General features: G+C 39.3%; 1 non-coding gene across 1 annotated transcript; it reads right to left on the minus strand.

Moving 5' to 3' along the window:
* Positions 1-24: 24 nt before the first annotated feature.
* TRNAC-ACA lies at positions 25-96 on the minus strand. The gene has a single exon. It is a non-coding gene; the product is annotated as a tRNA-Cys (tRNA).
* Between the last annotated feature and the right edge of the window lie 5,008 nt (positions 97-5,104).

Genomic DNA, 5,104 nt, shown 5'->3' on the forward strand with positions numbered 1-5,104 from the left:
AGCTTATTCCTTCTCCAACAGATCTTCCCAACCCAGGAATCGAACCTGGGTCTCCTGCATTGTAGGCAGATTCTTTACCAACTGAGCTATCAGGGAAGCCATTAGAGGCAGAATACTATACAAATACATTTAACATTATAATTAAGTACATCTAAGCCTCCAGAAATATTTCACTAAATATAAAAACAATTCTGAGTAAACCAAAGTTTAATATACAAATGAGACATCTATGATAACTGAGCTTCGGTAAATCTTTCATCATGTGCTTGATGAATAAAAGGTAAAAACATAGAAATGATTTTAAACAGATCACTTAAGAGTTATTTATATAACCCCCTTTTTCATTTTCTATAACAATGAGAAAATGCTGTTATAATAGTGACCGTGAGGCACTGCAAAAATCCTAAAAGGGAACTTCTAAATTAAAGGAAAGATGAATCAGAGATATATACAGGATACACATTCAGTCTGTTAGAATCAGTTAAGCAATAAGCCCCTTTTCTGACTATTTTCAATAAATACTAATTTGCTGCAACTTTAAGAGAAACAAAAAAATACAAACTCTCTTCAGGACAGGCACTTGATTTTATTTACCTCTATATTTCCAACACCTAAAACAAAGCCTAGTATAGAGCAAGCACTCAATAAACACTTGTTAATAAAAAGAACACTTAAGATTTGTTTTATATGCTCATTTTAAAATCAGTCTTAGAAGCAATATCCACATGCCCAGTTTCTGCTTTCAGTTGTAACTTGGTTATTTGCTTGCCTTTAAAAAGTCACTTTCTTGGAGCTCTTTTTCTGCATTCTATGAATTCGGGGTACTAATACATGTTCTCCTATCTCGCGTGATCTTTGGTTAAGACTCAGTTAACGGAAGTGAAAATGTGTTGCAAAGTATAAACCACCATATAAATGTCAATGTTTGCTGTTTCAAGCATTTGGCAGAGTACGTTAGGGCATACATAATTTTGCACAGTAAGTCACTTCAGTTGTGTACAACTCTTTGCGACCCTATGGAATGCAGTCTGCTAGGCTTCTCTGTCCATGGGATTCTCCAGGCAAGAATACTGGAGTGGGTTGCCCTGCCCTACTCCAAGGGATACATAAGATTGAAGTGAAGCGTAAGTGTCGCACGGTCTTGTCCGACTCTTTGAGGTGATAAATTAAATTCAAATCTCTTCATGTTAATCTCACTAATAAAATGTTAAAATACCTTTTACATTTTCTTTAAATGTATTCAGTATTTACCTATAATTTGACTAATCTTTTTTCCCTGGTGGCTCAGATGGTAAAGAATCTGCCTGCAATGCAGGAGACCGGAGTTCGATCCCTAGGTCAGAAAAATCCCCTGGAGAAGAAAATGGCAACCCACTTCAGTATCCTTGACTGGAAAATCCCACGGACAGAGGAGCCTGCTGGGCTACAGTCGATGGGGTCTCGAAGAGTTGGACGTGACTTAGCGCCTAACATACACATAATTGGACTAATCTTTTTATTAGAAAAGCCTTGCAGCACCTATATTTTATTGATGTATGCTAAAATGTTACTACATTGATGTAGGCTAAAATGTTACTACTAATTAACATATGTAGGCCAGAATCAGGATTTAACCCTCACTCTGTTAATACACCCTGGTGGCTCAGATGGTAAAGAATCCGCCTGCAAAACAGGAGATCCAAGTTGGATCCAAGAGTTGGGAAGATCCCCTGGAGATGGGAACGGCAACCCACTCCAGTATTCTTGCCTGGAGAATTCCATGACAGAGGAGCTTGGCAGGTTACCCGCCATGGGGTCATAAAGAGTTGGACACGATTGAGGCAACTTAGCCTGCACACATGCGCTGGTAATATTAACGTGGTAGAGAGAAAAGAACAGGACTTGATATTGTAGGATTTAGATTTCAATTTTGGCTAAATCATCTTCTAGCTGGGGCACAAATTTTACATTTTAAGAATATTTTAATTAATATTTTCTGGGTATTTATCTGCCAGGCACCATTCACAGCACTTCACATGATTTGACTCTCTTAATTCTCACAACAGCCCTAGGCTGTTGTTATGATTGTTATCTATCTATGAGGTAGACACTCTGCTCACTTTTCAGATAAGGAAAGCAAAACAGGGAGGTAAGACACAGGCCCAAGGCCTGAGAGCAGGTGGAGACTGCACTGGGATTCAAACCCAGGCGTTAGACACCAATATGCACAGCTCTAACTACTGGGCTGTACTAGGCACCCCAGGTGCCTCAACTGCCCTCTGAGGATAATAGTACTCCATAGGATTCTTTGTGACAATGAAATGATATAAAACATTTTGAAATACCTGACAAGGAATACATAATTAATAATCAAAACAGAGACTTCCTGGTGGTCTAATGGCTAAGGCTCTGCACTCCCAATGCAGGGGGCCCAGGTTCGATCCCATGTCAGGGAACTAGATCCCTACATGCTGCATCTACAGATTCCAAATGCCACAACTAAAAACAAAACAAAACAAAAATGAACCCACATGCCTCAACAAACACAGAAGATTCTGAACGCTGCAAATAAGATCTAGCATAGCCAAACATTTTTTAATATTAAAAATAAAACTTTTTTTCTCCAAGTATTTTAAATAAAATGTTCTCTTCCCTGTGACTTTTATTTACTTTCTAACCATTTCAAATTATAAATTATACTGTTCTGTTGGTCTTTTTTGTGGGGAGAGTGGCAAGTCAGTGTAAAAATTAATTAAAAATAAAACAAACAGCATAGCTGAGTGGGATCATTTTAAGTATAAAGAACCAAAGCAGAAAAGATCTTTACATAATATTCTTGAATACTAAAAAGACAAAGTTATGAAACATCTGAAAGGTAATACCAAAAGATCAATGGATTAAATGTTATCTAAATATATTTCAATTCAACAGAAACTTATGTAATCTCAATGGGAACGTTCTGATTTTGGCAAAGGTTTTCTAGCTTTCCTTTCTTGTTGAAAGGGCTTAAATTTGGATGTGTGTGGGCTAACTGTAGACTGATTATTTTTTCTAGTTAATAGTATTTACTTGTTTCATTGTAAGAATTATACGAAGAAATTATAGTCTTTTTCCACTGTCTTTTTCCACTGTTAGCAATAATGAAGGTATCTGGGGTACAGCTGTCCGATTATACAAACACATTTCAAATGCCTTTCTAGCTAACTAGCTTTCAAAAAGTTAAACCTTAACTGCACAAGTAGATTTATAACTCTACTAAACCTTTTTATTTACTCTCATAAACTGTTAAACACATAATATCTGCACTCCATCAACTATAATTTGTTAGCTCTAAGATTTTTTTCTTCCTACTTTGTACTAAAGATTCAAAAGATGAAAAAAGTTATCCTCATTAGTACCAATCAGACACATTTTGGAGTATGGAATTAAAGATTTTTCAAAGACCTAAAAATGAGGAGAAAATGGACAAAGTCAAAGGAGTCTTGGGTTCTAGTCCTGCAAAAGTAGAATGAAGCAGCTGAATGGACAAAATTCCCACATGTAGTCTACGTAAATTGAAAAAAAAAGGAGAAAGAGTAGGTATTTCAGTCTTTTCCTGTTAAAAATATCCTCAATCCCAGGCCCAAAATCTTCTTTAATTAAAAAGATTATTGGTCATAGAACGCTAAGCTAGATCTTAATTAGTAAATACTCCCTGTTCTTCTGTGGATTAGGACCTGAATTTTTTCAAAATGCCTAATTTAAGAGGTCAAACCATTTAAATCAGTGGGAGTTAATAATGAATAGGGCTGTCAGTAAGTTTCTCCTTTATTTCACACTAGTGGCAAAAAACTTCCTTGGGAATTGATTCTACACATTTTCATTGGATGAGCCATAACGGTAGGATGAACCCTGATCCAACATTTAGGAGAACTGCAGGACACAGTGCTGCCTCCACACATCAGCTGGCTGTGTGACTGTGGACCAGTCATGTCACTGCCCCGGCTTCTGCTTCCTCATTTTCAGAAACGTGTCCTAGATGGTCTGTCCTTCGTTGACCATCCAAACTCGATTCATCCAGAGAGACTGAGCTGTTGAGGAATTTCGTATTCCAAATAGTTCTGTTTTGTTCTGGGTCTATCATGCTACTTCTATAACTGTTACTCCCCATATAAAGATACTGAAAGCATATGAAAGCATGCCAAGTTTGTGGTTTGAATTCTAAAGGTATTAAATGACTTAACATAGTGACTACTTCAAAATGACTGAGCGCTTAGGGTTAAAAAAAAAAAAGCCTCCAAGAAGATGCTTTCAGTTACAGTTTATAAATGCACCTCAAACCTCACATCAGTTTATCTTCTGGATACCTACTTTATTGGTGATTAATTCTCCAAGTATTATTCCATTCCATCTTGAAATATGCTTATTTCACACAAGGGTTAACAGGGACAAAATTGACACTTCGGGCCTTGATCACTGTGTGGGAAACTGTCCCGTGCATTACTGGATACTGAAGAGCCTCCGTGGCCTCTGCCCACTATTTGTACCAGCACCACTCCACTAGCACAAGGGGTGGCCACCAAAAATGTCTCTAGACATTGCCTCTGATAACGTCCCAAGGGTGGGGGTGGAGGGAATACCCATGGTAGAAAACCACCGATTTAAAGAACAACGCTTCATTTTACACAGCTAACTAACTCCGCCAAGGTCTCTTTCCACAGCCCCAAACCACCTTTAAGCAAAGTGGCTAGCCTAGGTTAGCAGGCTGAAACTGCTTCTTGGCGGCGAAAGAACAGACCAAAGATCTTCAGAGGCCCTTCGCCGCCACAGCTTGATCAAGAGCGTGGAAAGGCAAACACAAGCGTGCCCACGAACTCCACCAGAGACTACCTCTATTATCTTCACCGTGAGCTACGTGCATTCGAAAGGAAGCACACGCGTTTCTGAAATAGGCACGCTTTGAAACAGACAGGTGGGAACCATCAAGAGGCAGCAAGTCTCCGGGTGTTCTCATTTAAGACTGGGACAACCCTGGGCAGCTCCGACCGGGCCTCCGGGTGCGGGGTGCGGGCGCCCAGCTCCCGCCACGCCCACCCGACGTCACCCGTTACACAACGCCCTCCACCACCCCCACCCACCCCGGCCG

This window comes from Bison bison, unplaced genomic scaffold (assembly GCF_000754665.1).
Source record: "Bison bison bison isolate TAMUID 2011002044 unplaced genomic scaffold, Bison_UMD1.0 scf7180017864105, whole genome shotgun sequence".
NCBI lineage: Eukaryota > Metazoa > Chordata > Mammalia > Artiodactyla > Bovidae > Bison > Bison bison.